The following is a 19,055-nucleotide window of genomic DNA, read 5'->3' on the forward strand; positions in this document are numbered from 1 at the left end:
GTTAGTTTTACTTGGAAATTATGGATAACCGGTTTTGATCCTATGAGGGTTTGTGAAGGATACTAGAAGTTTGTTAAGAGAATCATTTCAAGATTAGAGAGTGTTCAAGAAAGTAATTAATCATAGGATCTTTAAATTATATTATTTTTGTTAAGAGTTAATATCGAAATTATCTGGTTAAGAAATTACGAAAATGTCATTGAGAGATAAAATAGTCTGAGTTGACCCTGAATGAGAAAGTACTTTGAGGATTTGTACTTAACTCAATTAAGTAAGAATTTAATTATTAAGGTCCTGTCTTTGTACAGAAAAATTCATGATATTCCGTTTGTAAATTTTGAGAAGGCACTTGACCCAAAAATATTCGAGTAATGAGTTAATACCTGAAGAATAATTTATGGGGGTATTCTGCTGTCAGAATTGTTCGAAAGGACTAAAATAAATGATAAGATTGAATTTAAATAATAAGACAGGATGAAAGAAAGTGATTGAAATACATCGGTTCTATAGAATGACCAGAATACCACTGTAATGGAAATGACTCAAGAATATCATCAAGCTCAGGAATGATTGGATATCTTCGAGCTCTGAAATGAATGGAATAAAATGGAGCACCAGAATTACCAAAATACCCTTATGGCCTAGACTAAGTAGTTGTTTTAAATTAATTAAGGAATCAAAGTAAAATATGGGTGTTGTACTACCCCTAAAAGTTATGGAACAACTTAAGTGAGTCGATCAACCTTAATGATATGTCAGTACCTGAAAGACATAGATATTATTTGAACGCATGTTTGTCTTCTCAAGTTTGGATCGATGATAATTTTGGAAGTATTCAGCTCAACTCTAGATCGCATTCAGTACTAAGAATTGGACGTTTGTTCGATAAATCAACCACGAAGACCAAATTGAATGGAACAAAAGTGCAACATGTATCTGAAATTCAATAACGTTTGAATTACTATAGAAAATCCTGAAGTAACTGGAATAGACTTGAATGCTAAATGAACCAAGTAACCTCAAGGACTGAGGATTATGTAAGAGATTGGAATAAGTTTGGAAACTCGGATGAACTTATGTGATGTATCATCCCTATAGATTATGAACCACAAATCAAGTACGTCAGTATTTCCTAGTATAGTTAAAACATGGAAATGAAATAAAGACCATTAGAATATTTGTTCGTCTCCTTAAGATCTGTTCAGTGATGACTCAGAAGATGATCCATGTATAAGAGTATTTGGTATTAAAGAGTGAATAACCTGGAAGGTTAATGAATTGACAAGTTGATAAGTATTGGTTCTGGAAGCTATTCATCTGGAGTTGTTCGATAATCGGATTAATCGTCATAGATTGTAAAGATTCTGAATACCCTTCAGATTTCGTAGAGCTTCCAAAAATTATCCAAATAAGATGGTCCTAATAAATTATATTCTGAATAACTGATGATCCGTCAGTTATTGAACTCTTCCAATAGTGATTCTAAATTCCAACATTCTATCGACATACTGAAGATATGTGTTTCTCTGCTTGATAAGATTATCCAGTACCTCTGAATAATATCTGTAAACTCTGGTGTGTTCCCTAATCATATAAATATTTTATCTGATTTTCTACTTGAATTATGTTCTGATACATGACCTGAATTTTGTTCTGATTTCTGATCTGGATTCTGTTATGATATCTGTTCTGAATTCTTTTTTGATTTCTAATATCTCCGTTTAATGACGGAAAAATGTTTTAATTGGGGGGTATTATTGAAGGAAGTATTTTCGTAGGTTCCTCGGCTTTGTGCTCAGGGCCTTACAAGTTGTGTGGGTTGGTGTATGTTTCTGTGGAACCTACACATTATGTTGTGTTGGGATGGGATGGGGGTATATATATATTTTAAAAAGATCTAAAAAGTTACATGGTTTTTGGGAACACACTAGATAATCTATTTTGATCTCTTAAACTCAGTCATCTGAAATATTTCTCTGAACTGAAAGCTCATTGTCCGTTACTACATGAAATATCAGTAGGATCTCTGCTCAGCATAAAAATTTGTAAATGTTCGGAAACAATAAGGAAATATATGTTTATTTGTATCTGCACGTTTATCAGCATCATCTGGTAGTACTGTATTACTGAGCTTTCCAAATCTCACTCTATTACTCAGCATTTCAGGTTAAAAGAATTGTACCAGTGCAGTGATCGACTTCAGTAAGGGAGTTTTTCCAATGTTGTTTGCAGAGTACGGTATATGTGATTAAGGGGCATGTAATTGTATTTTGTTTTAAATACGAGTCTGAAAATATGTTTTATTTCTGCATATTGTTAAATCATTTTATGAGTTACATATTTTCATAAAAGTTTTAAATTTTTCGCTATTTTTATAATGGGTCACTCCGGTGGCCCTAATGTGACACTCCAGATCGGATTGGGTTACCCACATCGGTCTGAGGGGGTTACATTTAGTGGTATTAGAGCTATGGTTTGAGTCAAAATTTTCAAGATAGACCGGCCGGTCGAATGTCAAAATATGTCTGATCAGTATATGCCCCTAGACTGCAATCGTACCTCTCTGAACCGGAACTCCAAGATTGAGTCCCTATCTGTAACAAGTAAACCGAAATTTTTATCCGTTAAGGCTATACTTGTACAAAAAAGAAATACCATTAACATCTGTCTAAACGTTGTAAAGTACCTCACGAGCCATGTGAGAGTTATTCATCTGAGAAATTCTAACTTGACTCCAGAAATGAAATTTGGATATGTTACAACTCCATGAGCCTATTTTCATAACCAAGGCTGAATTGATTCTACAAGGATATTTCCGTTCTTATTCTTTTATTGAAATGAGGAAAAATTCTGATAAGAATGTATGCTCAATTGGTTAAGGATTAGTGGAGGAGCCATACTTCTATAAAAGTTACTTGAAAATATGAAAGAACTTATGGAAGTTTCATTTCTGCAATTATGTGACATGAATGAATTTCGAGGACGAAATTCTTTTAAGGAGGGGAGAATTGTAACACCCCAATTTAGGGGCTAAATTTTAGAAATTATAAAGTATTGGATTTAATTAGTATTTTGAAAGAAACGACGGATTAAATTGTAAAATTTCAATATTGGCAAACCTTTTTAAGAAGTGCAGGAAATTTAGTGACTAAACCCATGATTTAACCATTTTTTATATGATGAATTATAAACTCCCTCGTGCGCAGGTTCAGTAGAAAAAAAATTCCAGTTTTCCTTCTCCAATAACCCTCCTTTCAACTCACCGTCTGACCTCCGATCGACGAACCAAAACCATCATCGTGTTCGTTGTCGACCGAGGAACAAAATCCCTCAAACCTTTCGTTATGAATCGTCACCGTTCGTCGTTAATTTCAGTCGGAAGTATCGTCGGTAATAACTCAATTTTTGTTGGTTTTTCATCGATTCACGACAATCCGGCCATCCGTTTTCGACACCTCCTGCACCATCGTGTTCCTTGTGCCGTTTTGAGTCTGTCGGTGTCCTCCTTGTCTCCGTCGACGGTGGCACGTGAGGAGGTGAAACGGTCAAAGTTTGGGGTGATAATTTTGTAATTAATTTATGTTTGGGGTGCTATTTATGTAAAATTTGGGTGTTAGTTTAGTAAATATTTGTAGAATGTGGCTAATTTGGTAATTAATTTCTATTAGGGTGATATTTGTGTAAAATGGTCAACTGTTGACTGTTGACCACAGTTGACTAGAACTTTGACTGGCTTTGACCGGACATTAAACAACATTTGACTTTGACCGAGTATACCTATCCTGACTTTTTTTGACGTTTCGAATCTGATTCCGCAGTCCGTTTTTCGAAATTCGGATCTGAAGATCTCGAAATTGCCAGTCAAACCCGTTGACTTTGATTTTGACCGAAAATTCCAAATTTTTGAAAAGTCATATTTTATGCTTTCGACGTCCTGAGTCCGAATCCGAAGTCTGTTTTGCCAAATTCGAACTCGGTAAGCTATTTTTCACTAATTTATCATCCAATTCGATCAGTTTTTTTATAATTAAGCTCCGTTTTTTTATGTAATTTCTATTGATATGGATCTGAGGAAATATTGAAAGATGATTTCAAGATCGAGGGCATTCGAATAGAATTTAATGATCAATCAATATTGCACGGAAATCGAGGTAATAATTTACTACCTCTTTATGCTTATTGGAATATGTTGATATTGGTAAATGCATGAATAAGATAATGTTGATCACTTTTGTGGAGTTGATTAATTTCTACACTCGATCTGAATACGGTAAAAAGGTTCAGTAATTGATTATGGTTCAGATGACTTTTATAAGAAATTGAAGGATTGTTAGGATTAAATTACAAGTTATGTGCTTAGTGATAAAGAAATCAACATGGATATGTAACTTATAATTTATTTCATCAAAGGTTAAATGTTAAAGGTACTTGGATGAGAAATTATGAGAATACTTCGGTAGGGTAAAATTACGGAAATACCCTTATGTTATAAAAAAAACAAGATTTGGAAGATGGAAGTTTGATAAGAGGTTTTTACAGACATATTGATCTGATAAAAATATTGATGTGCATAAGAAATGTTAGTTTTACTTGGAAATTATGGATAACCGGTTTTGATCCTAGGAGGGTTTGTGAAGGATACTAGAAGTCTGTTAAGAGAATCGTTTCAAGATCAGAGAGTGTTCAAGAAAGTAATTAATTATAAGATCTCTAAATTATATTATTTTCATTAAGAGCTAATATCGAAATTATCTTGTTAAGAAGTTACAAAAATTCCATTGAGAGATCAAATAGTCTGAGTTGACCCTGAATGAGAAAGTACTTTGAGGATTTGTACTTAACTCGATTAAGTACGAATTTAATTGCTAAGGTCCTGTCTTTGTACAAAAAAATTCATGATATTCCGTTTGTAAATTTTAAGAAGGCACTTGACCCAAAAATATTCGAGTAATGAGTTAATACCTGAAGAATAATTTATGAGGGTATTCTGCTATCAGAATTGTTCGCAAGGACTGAAATAAACGATAAGATTGAATTTAAATAATAAGACAGGATGGAAGAAAGTGATTGAAATACGTCGGATCTATAGAATTACCAGAATACCACTGTAATGGAAATGACTCAAGAATATCATCAAGCTCAGGAATGATTGGATATCTTCGAGCTCTGAAATGAATGGAATAAAACGGAGCACCATAATTACCAAAATACCCTTATGGCCTAGACTAAGTAGTTGTTTTAAATTAATTAAGGTATCCAAGTAAATATGGGTGTTGTACTATCCTTAAAAGTTATGGAACAACTTAAGTGAGTCGATCAACCTTAATGATATGTCAGTACCTGAACGACATAGATATTATTTGAACGCGTGTTTGTCTTCTCAAGTTTGGATCGATGATAATTTTGGAAGTATTCATCTTAACTCTAGATCGCATTCAGTACTAAGAATTGGACGTTTGTTCGACAAATCAACCACGAAGACCAAATTGAATGGAACAGAAGTACAACATGTATCTGAAATTCAATAACATTTGAATTACTCTAGAAAATCCCGAAGTAACTGGAATAGACTTGAATGCTAAATGAACCAAGTAACCTCAAGGACTGAGGATTAAGTAAGAGATTGGAATAAGTTTGGAAACTCGGGTGAACATATGTGATGTATTATCCCTATGGATTATGAACCATAAATCAAGTACATCAGAATTTTATGGTATAGTTAAAACATGGAAATGAAATAAAGACCATTAGAATATTTGTTCGTCTCCTTAAGATCTGTTCAGTGATGACTCAGAATATGATCCATGGATAAGAATATTTGGTATTAAAGAGTGAATAACCTGGAAGGTTAATGAATTGACAAGTTGATAAGTATTGGTTCTGGAAGCTATTCATCTGGAGTTGTTTGATAATTGGATTAATCGTCATAGATTGTAAAGATTCTGAATACCCTTCAGATTTCGTAGAGCTTCCAAAAATTATCCAAATAAGATGATCCTAATAAATTATATTCTGAAGAACTGATGATCCGTCAGTTATTGAACTCTTCCAATAGTGATTCTAAATTCCAACATTCTATCGACATACTGAAGATCTGTGTTTCTCTGCTTGATAAGATTATCCAGTACCTCTGAATAATATCTGTAAACTCTGGTGTGTTCCCTAATCATATAAATATTTTATCTGATTTCCAACATGAATTCTGTTCTGATACATGACCTGAATTATGTTTTGATTTCTGATCTGGATTCTGTTCTGATATTTGTTCTGAATTATGTTCTGATATTTGTTCTGAATTCTGTTTTGATTTCTGATATCTCCGTTTAATGACGGAAAAATGTTTTAATTGGGGGTATTGTTGAAGGAAGTATTTTCGCAGGTTCCTCGGCTTTGTGCTCAGGGTCGTACAAGTTATGTGGGTTGGGTGTATGGTTCTGGGTAACCAACACATTATGTTGTGTTGGGATGGGTGTATATATATATATGTATATGTTTTAAAAAGGATCTAAAAAGTTACATGGTTTTTGGGAACACACTAGATAATCTATTCTGATCTCCTGAACTCAGTCATCTGAAATATTTCTCTGACCTGAAAGCTTATTGTCCATTACCACATGAAATATCAGTAGGATCTCTGCTCAGCATAAAAAACTGTAATTGTTCGGAAACAATAAGGAAATATATGTTTATCTATATCTGCACGTTTATCAGCATCATCTTGTAGTACTTTATTACTGAGCTTTCCAAAGCTCACTCTATTACTCAACATTTCAGGTTAAAAGAATTGTACCAGTGCAACTATCGACTTCATTAAGGGAGTTTTTCCGGTGTTGTTTGCAGAGTATGGTACATGTGATTAGGGGGCATGTAATTGTATTTTGTTTTAAATACGAGTCTGAAAATCTGTTTTATTTCTGCATTTTGTTAAATCATTTTATGAGTTACATATTTTCATAAAAGTTTTAAATTTTTCGTTATTTTTATAATGGGTCGCTCCAGTGACCTTAATGTAACACTCCAGATCGGATTGGGTTACCCGCATTGGTCTGAGGGGGTTATACTAAAGTATATTAAAGTTAATTTTAGGCATTAAAAAGTTTTTTTTAGTTAAAAATAAGTGTCTTATATTTTCACATTACATGTTTAGGTGCCTATAATGTAATAACTGTTACATTTGACTGTCAAATGACCCGTATCAGACTTATATAAATTTAAATATTTACTTTTAAAAAACACTTAAAATTATTATTTTTAAAAGTTCAATATTTTCTAAAATTATAAAAAAATAACTCAAAATCATGAAAAACCCTAATTTCAATCTATTATCACCGTCGATAGCCATCAACACCATCAATTGATAGAAACCCTAGCGACTTGTGATTACTCGAACCCACACTACCTAAACCCCATGTTTCATGTGATGACTGTAGTAAAAAAATCGATGATAGACTCGTAATGACTAAATGATTTCGACGGTGTACGACAACTTAGGCGATTCAAGTGATAATTCCTCCCATCATGCGTGGACTCACGTTTGATGGAGTTTTAAATGACAAAAATTGACAACCGGGATAACATCACCAACGACATAAGTAAAGGATATGAAATTAAGGTTTTTGGAGTTTTTTTAATTTTAAAAAATGAGTTTTTTAAAATAAAATAAAATTAAGTTTAAGTTTATTATTTTAAAATAAAACTTTTAAAATTTTATAAGCCTGACATGTGTCACTGAACGACCGTTATAGTATAGATACCTAAAAGTGTAATATTGAAAACATGATTATTTTTTTAAATTAAGCACCTAAAATTAACTTTAATAATAATTTGAGAATTTATTTTTCCATTAAACTATTATTTTACTTGAATCAAAAACTAATTAATTTTCTTAAAAACCGATTATAACGAAACAAAGATATACTTGTCTCAATTTTGTCCTTAAAGCAAACACATTAAGCATTCTAAAGATATATCATCTCATTGGTGACCCTACGGATTAAAATAATTAATTTTTCTTTCGTTTGTTCTAAGGGTAAACTACACAAATGATTAATAATGTTTGAGTAAATTTTATTTTTTTCATTGAAGTTTAAAAAACAACAAATTGATCACTAATATTATCGATTTATGATAAACCAGTCACCCACTGTTAACAACTGTTACCGCAGTATCAAAATACTGATGTGACACATTAATTAACTTATGTGACATTGTTTAACCATACCAATTAACTTATCTTGATAACCCATTCGTTTTTGTTATCTAATAGTAACAATCCGAGACTAAATTGGAACTTGAGAAAAAAATAAAATAAAGAATCAAATTCTTTAAAAAATAAAAGAGAATTAAAAAGCAAATTAAAATACTCTTTTTATTTGATCTTTTGATCGGAATCAGTTGAGGCATGTCGCTACACAGTTTCCTTAAGGCATATTTCCGATCACTCCTTGGTGCTCGAGATCCTTTGGTCGTGGATACAACAACTAGATGATCAACTACAATAACACAACAGTAGAGAAAATATTTTCTAAGGGAAAAGAATATTTTCTAAGAATGAGAGAAAATATTTCAAGAGAATAAACCTTCTTGAATTCTGAGATGTGTAAAACCTGAGAGATTTACTCAGTATTTATAGAAGAATTTCGATAGAGTTTTACTCCAACTAGATCTCTTTTAATATATAAATTTAAACATATAAAAATATCTTTTAAATTTAAAATATTAAACCTAGAGTTTTACTCCAATTAAATGTCTTTATATCTAAATTTAAACATATAATAATATCTCCAAATAAATCCATCAATAGAATTTACTATTTTTTCCAACGTTTTTCCTTATTTTCTTAGCAACCAAACAATCATTTTCTTCCCTAAATCACTTCAAACAAATCGCTAAAAAAACATTAAAAGTCCATTCTTCTTATCCTCGAACCATGAAGTTGCAGCCAACTTTGTATTAAGTGAAGTAATACATTAGCTAGCTTTGTTAATTTTATATTTCTTGTGATTTAGTTTCTGGTTGATCTGAAAATGGCAGAGGAGCATACCAACTTTGATGGTGAGCAAGGAGTAGTAGAGAGCAAGAACCGAGGGATGTTTGATTTTTTGGGGAAGAAAGCGGAGGAGAAGACTGAAACTCAACAGGAAGCGGTGGCCACTAAGTTCCATAAAGCTAAAAGAAACAAAGATAGAGGAGGAACACAAGGGAGATAAGAAGCCCAGTCTCCTCAAAAGCTTCACCGATCGGCTAGTAGCTCCAACTCTGTAAATATTTTCACTCTCTTTAATGTTCATGAAGTTTCTTCTATTTGCATATAGTATAGCATGCGTTTGTTTTGTAAATGTGCAGTTCATTGACGATGAAGAAGTGAAGATTAGAAGAAGAAGAAGAAAAAAAAGAAATGATTGAAGGAGAAGATCAAAGAAAAAAATGATGGAGAAAAGAAAATATATGACACTGCCGTCCTAATGAAGAAGTGCACAACGAAGAAGAGTCGAAGGAGAAGAAGGGATTTTTCAAGAAAATCAAGGAGAAGATTCCTGGTTTCCACTCCAAAACTGAAGTGAAGGAGAAAGAGACCCATTTTCTTAAAAGATAGAACTAGCAAGAGTTCATCTCCTAAGAGGACTCTTCCACCACCATATCTTTTAAAGCAACAACCACACCAACAAACGTGCAACAACCGAGCAAGGAGTCTAGTTGCATTAGGATTCTATTGTTAAAAGGATTCTAAAAATAGTTAGTTTTTTTCACTATAAATACATGTAATCCTCCCCATTTGTAAGACGATGATTTACATACAAAATACAGAGGAAATCACGGAAAATACAAAAACAAAGCTATTGTAAACGATTCGAAAAGGAAATAAAAGGTAACATCTTTTTTACTTTTGATTCGGTCTCTTATATTTACGTTTTAATTATTATTATTTTATTTATTTAACTTTATTTATACGCACATTTCCTTGTTACTCATTTTATTTATTTTGTTATTTTTTTCTTCTTTTTTTCATGTAATTTTTTTTTACATTTTATGCATTTTATTTTTTACTTTAGTATATATTTTTATTTTTTTAGATTATATATATATATATATATTATTTTTTTATTATCAATTTTATTAATTTATATATATATATATATTTACTATTTTTATTTATTTATTATATATATATATATATTTTTACTTTTTTTATTATTATTTTATTTATTTGTTTTATTTATATATTTTTTTCTCTTTCTTTATTTTTTTTTATTTTTTATATTTATTTTACTTATTATTTTATTTTTTCTTTCTTTATCTTATCTTTTATTTAATTTGTTTTTTTTCTTCATTTTAATTTAATTAATTAATTTATTTCTTACTTTTTTATCTAACATGGTTTTTTGACTTTCTTAAGGCCACACCTTTAAAACTATCTAAGGTAAGTAATTGTGATCGTATTTTTACCTTTTAATTTTAAATTACAATTTTCTTAATTTAAGACAACCGGTAAATTAATTGGTACCGAAAGGGCGGTTCAAGGGTGCTGATCCTTCCTTGACCGTAACCGACTCCCGAACCCGACACATTTCTGGTAAAAACGCAGATAAGGTAAGATGGTGTCCGACCCACCTAAATTCGTTTTAAAGTGGTCGGTGGCGACTCCCAACCCAATTATTTCAAGTTAAAGCCCAATTCGGGGCCCACCTGAAAGACGGTTATGACAGCTTGGCGACTCTGCTGGGGACAGGTAAGCGAGTCAGGCTAAGGTAATTTCCAGTTGTCTTTTTAACGAAAAGGGTAAGTTTAAATTTTAAGGTAACATTTCGATCCTTTTTACTTACTTTTGATTATATTTTCGGGTAAATAGTTGTACTAATCGTTTTCTTGTGATTTCTGCCTTCAAATCTTTTTCATTTAAGGCTTTATACACGAGCTCCAAACCTTGTCTTAAGTAAGGGTGAAAGCGTCGCCTTCGTTTGAATTTATTCACCTTGCGGGCCTAGTAAGTAGCTTCGGGATTCATATACCTTATGTCTTCGTGTGAATTTATTCATCGTGCGAGCATAAGAGAATGTGTCCTCTCGAGTTTAACTTAGTCCACACAAGCCTATGATGAGTTTAGGACTAAGGGTCTGGCAAGCCCAAGGGGGCACCAGCAAGGAGAACTCGGGTACCATTTTTAGAACCTAAACTGGGAAACCATAGAGAATTAGAGCCTACCCCGAAACCACATTCCAAAACCTAGGATATTTTTACCCTAACCATTTTCTTTTTTGTGTTTTTTGTTTCTTTCGTCATTTTTTTATTTTACTAATCCTTTTGCCTTTGTGTTTGTTTTCTAACCTTTGCATCATAACAAGAGGCTATTTATCCTTAAAAAGTGTTTGTTAAACACAAAATAAATCTGAATTAATGGAAAAAGGTGTTGTAATACAAGAGATTAAAAACGTTGAGGCACGACTATGGTCCAAGAAGACTCAGAAAGAGAAGAGAAACAGTCTTCAGGGAAATTATGTGTCAGAGCTTGTTAGTTACGCATCTGTCAGCCTGAAACAAAACGATGTCCAAGAACAGTGAAATATTTGAGACAATTGGGGGAATGACAAAAAGCATAAGTTCAGCCAACGATATGGTGATATTGCCCTCTTACTCCATGTCAAGACTGATGAGCCCCTGCTCCGAGCATTAATTCAATTCTGGAACCCGGATATATTTGTTTTACCTTTAACCGGGAGGACATGGTGCCCACAATTGAAGAGTATACTACCCTACTGCACTGCGAAAACATCAGACTAGAGAGGGCATATATCAAACACATCAAGAGTCAGCCTTTCAAGAATGAACTAGCTAAGATTACAAGGGTTGATGAAAAATGAATGACTGATCGACTTCGACACAAAGGTAATGGGGAAGGAATTGAGTGGATCCATATAAGGCAACTAATGAAGAACCACCCTGATGAATGGAAGACTATAGACCTTTTTGCAATAGGTCTGTACGGTCTGGTTATCTTTCCGAAGACTTTGGGCTACATCGACGCAACCGTGGTAAAACTATTCGAACAACTTCCAAGGCGAGTCAACCCAGCACCGGCCATCTTAGCCCAAAGTCTGGATGTATTCAGCTCCTTCAAGTCTGGATTCACAACCACTTTTGGAAAACTAATGGGGTAGCCTATTGTCGATTCAGCACTACCTATTCACCTTTGGGAGAATTCTTCACTAGGAAATGGCATGAAGATGCTTCAAAGGAAAAGTGGATGAAAATTTTTACACATCTTCAGGATTGGGATATTACCTGGAAAGCCCCCTAGATGTTCCTAGGTGACGTTCTTTTCTGGTGTGGGGATTCTGATACTATGACCTTACTCGGACTTCGGGGTGCAGTTGGGTATGCTCCGTTGTTAGCACTTAGACAGTATGAGGCACGTCAGTTTGTCCCGGTAACATATGGGTTAGCTAGATCATAGTTTGTGTATAATGGTGAAAGTTATAAGAAGAGGATCAAGGAAGCAGCTGATTTGTGGAAGAAAGTATACCGTATGGATGTTGTGGTTGCCAGAGACATGCTTACTCCGGATTATGTGGAGTGGCGAAGACTGAGAAAGAATGATAATATCCCGGTGCCAGAATGTGAAGACACCCGGGCCATGGAGGAACATATCAGGCACGTCCCTTCTGAACTTGAGAACTGGAAGCTGAACGTTATCAATGGAAGCTAGATGTCGAATCTCAGAAAGATAGAGTATACAAATTTGAAAGAGAACAGAAAAGAGTTCGTTTGAGCTCGAGGATTTGAGAAAAGGGTATCAAGATAAAGTCAAGGATAATTCCAAGTTGAATGTAACCTCTGAATACTGGAAAGATGAAGTTCATATCTTAAACAGAAAGTTCGAGGGGTATGATGAAAGAGATTGGAAAGAACAGTTGAAAATTGCTCAGAGGCGCTTAGCAGACAGTCAGCATAAAAAATCAATGCTTGAGAATCCAGATGGCTGACCTAGAAAAACAACATGAGAGAGATGAAAAAACAATATCCGAGTTAGAAGTTATCGTGGATGGATTCAAGAAGCAAATAGCCGAGCTTCAGATAGTACCCTTCGACGAAGTTCTGGAGTGGTGTTTCCGTTGGGAGCAAGCAGAACAAAGGGTGAAAGCTAGAGACGCAATAATCCAAGATTTCCTGGATAAAGTGCAAAAAGCAGCCCGTCATCTTCACGGCCTGGAAAGGGAAGCTGGAGTGGTTCGACAAGGCATTCAACCAATGACAGATGAAGGCAGAAGACTTGTCAACCTACTAGAAATTGTTCGGGGTCTAGAGGATTTAGTCCGAACGTACCTTTGATTGTTTTTTATGTCTCTTACAAGATAAAACATTTCTGTCTAAATAAGGATTATTTATAATAATAGACATTTTTCTGGATCAATGCCTCGAACATTTCATGCATTTTGCATTTTGTATTTTGCATCTACATTTCATTTTTTAAGCATTTTCATAAACATGAAATTTTTTCATGGAGAATTCGATGAAGTGGTTTTAACTACATGACACCACATGGAAGCAAGATTGTAACATCAAAAGAAAAAAACTGAAATCACAACGAAAGAGCCCGATCTGCTGGTTGTACGACTAAGCCTGCCAGGATGATCTGAGAATAGAGTCCACATATCCTAAGGGCTACGATGTTGAAGCTGTTTGCAGTTGTCACATAGGATGCTCCATACATTCCTCTGAGAACTATAAGGCGCTGAAGCGCGAGATCCAAAACCTGATGGATTCAGGGGCATGGACAGCCGAAGAAGGGGACATTGCATATATCATTTGCACTTAGAGGATTGTTTTGTTTGAACACGTCTTTTATCTTTCATGTTTGCTTAATCTTTTAAACGATTGAATTTATGCTACTTTCTAAGGTGGAGCAATTGAACAAATTTTAATCTTTAGTTCTTCGAATATTAAATGAATTAATGATTCTTTTAATTCTTCAAGAATTATAGATTTTTGACATATGACAAGATTAGACCTTTCTTATCCTGTCTCAAACCCTAAAATAAAATACCTTGATTCTTTACCCAAAATAACTCATGGTCATTACCAAAAAGACCAAATTTTGACATTACCTCCCTTTGAAATTTTTAAACATTGCCTTTATCTTTTGATACACCCATACCTTTCTTTGAGTCAAATAAAGTCACACCATTATCTTTTTAGACTCAAAATTGACATTTTTATGCCATTAAAACCCAAGGCATTGAGTTGTTCATTTGAACATGAGCCTTCTTCTAAGACACAACTTGGGGCATCTCGCAGAAAGCATGAACATTGAGACATGTTGGGGGCAAGAAGCAGAAAGAAGAATTCACTCGGAATAATTCTACCATGCATTAATTGCACTGTTTTCATATGAATAAAATTAATCCTGAAAATCTATCCCCCTGGGGATACCTCTTCTGTGAGGACTTCCATATATGAAATGATGAACAACTTTCTTTCTTCATCCCTTCACAACAGGAGAAAAATATATCCCTTGTGTCCCCTTTTGAGCCTGTAGTATTTTTCTTCTGATTCAACCCTAACCAAGGATCACCCTCCACATTGGGGGGCAAGGTGGAGAAAATCTACTCGCATGAGTGAAGACATTGATTCAGATGAAATACCGAAAGGTGAACCAAATGCCAAGTGCGAAGATTCAATCAGAACAAAAAGAGAAAGAGCAAAGAGAAAATAAAAAGAGGAAAAAAACAAAGGAAAATTGAAAAAAAAAGAAGACAAGATGCATATGCAAAGATTCTCTTGATTCAAACGACGCATCGAGATTCAAACTATGAGATTGATCAAGCACAATCATTTCCGAATCACTGAATCACTTCACTCGAAGATCATAGAGCATCAAGAGAGAGACACATACGTGCAGATTCAAATTGAGCAAGATAGGATTGAAGACATCAGAATGAATTGATCCTTGGTTCAATCACCTTTAAACACTTGTTTGGGCCTTTTATCCATTTCTTTCATAACCATGAACCATGAGCTACGTTACGTGCCTTAAAAGTCCCTTATAATCATACATGGATTTCTAAACAGAAGAGACTATCTTCAGATTTCATCCCGCCCATCAGGATTAATCTTTATTTGCAGAAAATAGTGTAATTAATGCATGATAGAGAAAAATAACAAAGGAGGGTTCAAGACATAAATTCTGAATGATGTCTTGAAACCAAAGGAGGATTCGAGTTGAAAACCTGAAAAGGCGGCTCGAATACAAAAATTGGGCAGCTGAGGCGATCGCACGAATTCCTTGATAAGCATCGCATAATCCGAGCTTGACTATGAAAGATGGGAATCGGAGAACACATCCAATAAGAGGAGCATGCAAGATACCCCATCAAACCTTTGAGCATCAAATAAACAAAAATGCCAAACCTTTGACCAAATACAATAACCTGAGACATTTTTATCCTTTTCTTACTTAATCATTTCCCCAAAATAGATTTGATCTTGGCACATGTCAAACGGCTATAATTTATTGAAGGATTAACAATATAATTAATTCTTTGATATCCAATGAACTCTAGTTTTATGATTTGTCTCAATTGTAAAGCCCTGAAAGGGGCAATATTTTCAAAACTTTTGGTTAAACATTTTTCGAAACTCTTTTTTGATATTTTCAGAATTTTGAAAATAAAAAAGAAAGAAAAACATTTTTTCCAAAACAAGACAATCTCTCTAGAGTGGATCTTGGTAAATGACATGTGGCTCTCAAATACAAAACTCATACTGAAGCAAGAAATTAGGAACAATGAGGGCATCTTTGAAGATTTAACATCAAATGTTGGGGCATTTTTTAGATTTAACATCAAATGTTGGGGCATTTTTTATATTCAACATTGAATATTGGGGCATCTTTGGGAATTCAACTTCCTGATGCAAATTATCAGACCTTTTGAAGGCATTTCCTCCATATGCGGGAACAAGTACACAAAGCACGAGACTCCATCCAGGTGATAAAACAGAACTAATTCATGTTACATGCATCTTAGACACACTTAAGAGCATCGCATTTATCATTTTTTGTATACATAAGTTTTTACAGCTTTTAGAGTCAATTTTCAACTTCAAGATGAAGGATGCTCGATTCAAAAGCACATGGTGGTTGCTCTATCTCACAGCGAATGGTCGGCTGTCTGACAACAAAAAAACTTTCTGGTTTCAGTCAGAGTCATTTTTAACTTCACGGCGAAGGATATTGAACTCAAAGCAACACAATTCGCTCGAGAGTAGATTTCAACTTCACGATAAAAGATATCTAGCTCGAAGCCAAACTTCACAATAAAGGGGTCATCTACAGTTTTGACTTCACGGCGAAGGGAATCGTGTCCACCCGCAACGTACAATACTTGGATTTCAACTTCACAACGAAGAATATTCAAGTCAAGGCTCAACTTCACGACGAAAGGGCACCAGCGATTTCAACTCCACGACGGAGGATATCGTGCCACTAGAGACAACACAAGTTTAACTCTACAACGAAGGGACAGCTGGTTTTGTCAACAAATAATTTCCCAGTTCCAGAGCCAATTTTAACTTCACGGCGGAGGATATTGGACTCAGAACAATACAACTTACTTGGATTTCAACTTCACGATGAAGGATATCTAATTCCAAGGCTCAACTTCACAACGAAGGGGTCATCCACGATTTCAACTTCACGACGAAGGGAATCGTTCTCACCATTGTCTCTCTTGAGACAGTTTCCAAGTTTCTCTTGAAACAAATTATTTGAATATGTTTTATTTGAAACAAATTTCATCTCCCTTGAGACAGTTTCTCTTGAAACATAAACATTGAAAACATTTCCCTTGAAATAAATTTCGTCTCTCTTGAGACAGTTTCCCTTGAAACAAATTTTGTCTCTCTTGAGACAGTTTCCCTTGAAACAAAATATTTGAATATGTTTTATTTGAAACAAATTTTATCTCTCTTGAGAGAGTTTCTTTTGGAACTAAGTTTTGTCTCTCTTGAGACAGTTTCTCTTGAAACAAATTTAGTCTCTCTAGAGACAGTTTCCCTTGAAACAAAATCTTTGAATTTATTTCCCCTAAAACAAATTTTGTCTCCCTTGAGACAGTTTCTCTTGAAACACAAAATCTTCAAATTTATTTCCCTTAAAACAAAATTTTATTTCCCTTGAGATATATCTTTGAGGTCGTTTCCCTTGAAACGAATTCTATCTCTTTCAAGACAACTTCTCTTGAAGCATCATCTAAACCGTTACACTCAGCTCAGACACATACTTAAGATGGTCGAGAAGCATTTCTCAAATCAAAAATAGAATGTACACATCAGATTTGAATATTTGAAGAATTCAAGATCAGGGATCAGAACTTGAAGATTCAAGAATCAAGATTCCAGACAGGCAACCGGAGATCGAAATTTCTCTCCAGAGCCCCAAGATAACATATGTTGCATATGCATTTTAGGTACACCTAAGAGCATTGCATCCATAACATCACATATATGCATAACTTTTTTAGGTTTTAGCTAGAGTCAATTTCAACTTCGCGGCGAAGGATATTGAACTCAAAGCGGCACAATTTGCTCGAGAGTAGATTTCAACTTCATGACGGAGGATATCTAACTCGAAACCAAACTTCACAATAAAGGGGTCATCCACGGTTGCAACTTCACGGTGAAGGGAATCGTGTCCACCCGCAACATACAATACTTGGATTTCAACTTCACGACAAAGGATATTCAAGTCAAGGCTCAACTTTACGACGAAGGAGCCATCAGCGATTTTAACTCCACGACGGAGGATATCGTACCCGCACATCCACGATTTCAACTCCACGACGGAGGATACCGTGCCATTTGAGGCTCAACTTCACGACGAAGGGGCTTCCCAGTTTCAAAGCCAATTTCAACTTCACAGCGAGGGATATTGGACTCAAGACAACATAAGCTCAACTTCACAACGAAGGGGCAGCTGGCTGTCAACAAACATTTTTCCAGTTTCAGAGCCAATTTCAACTTCACAGCGAGGGATATTGGACTCAAGACAACACAAGCTCAACTTCACAACGAAGGGGCGAATGATTGTCAACAAATAACTTTTCAGTTTCATTCAGAGTCAATTTCAACTTCACAGTGAAGGATATTGAACTCGAGACAACACAAGCTCAACTTCACAGCGAAGGGGCGACTAGCTGTCAACAAACAATTTCCCAGTTCCAGAGCCAATTTCAACTTCACGACGGATGATATTGGACTCGGAACAATACTACCCACTTGGATTTCAACTTCACAATGAAGGATATCCAATTACTAGGCTCAACTTCTCGACGAAGGAGCCACCCGCGGTTTCAACTTCACGACGAAGGGGAATCGTGCACACAAGCAGCATCCATCTCTAGATTGGATTTCAACTTCATGACGAAGGATATCCAACACAAAGAAGGGTTATCTATCACCAAAGACCTTCAAGTTCGATTACATACAACTCAGAGGTAAATCAAATTTACAGCATAGCTCAAGGCAAGAATGGCTATCTGTCAACGAAAATTGTCAAGTTCGATTCCATTCAGCTCGATGACACCTCAATCACACTATTGTCCGGCTGTAATATAGGTTTTTAAGCCAAGAAGAAGATCTGGGTTAGCCGTGCCTTAGTAGCAAGAAGCCTTTTTTCCGTCAGCATAGCTTAAGTCGAGAAAAGCTATCTGTCAACGAAGACTTTTCGAGTTCGGTTTCATTCAGCTCGAGAGCATATCAACCACATTGTGGAGTCAAGGGATTACTTTTCAGTAGAATTTTTAGCCAAGGTCTTTAAACCGAGAAGAAGACCAAAGTGGACTACAACAAGAAACCACATTCTGATTCAAATCATTTCAAGATGGGCTCGACTTCGCGAGGGAGGAGCCATCCGCAACTCAATTCGACAGAGGAAAGCACGGAAAATACAAAAGCAAAGCTATTGTAAACGATTCGAAAAGGAAATAAAAGGTAGCATCTTTTTTACTTTTGATTCGGTCTCTTACATTTACGTTTTAATTATTATTATTTTATTTATTTAA

Source organism: Hibiscus syriacus, unplaced genomic scaffold (genome assembly GCF_006381635.1).
Source record: "Hibiscus syriacus cultivar Baekdansim isolate YM2019G1 unplaced genomic scaffold, ASM638163v2 tig00112402_pilon, whole genome shotgun sequence".
Taxonomy (NCBI): Eukaryota; Viridiplantae; Streptophyta; class Magnoliopsida; order Malvales; family Malvaceae; genus Hibiscus; species Hibiscus syriacus.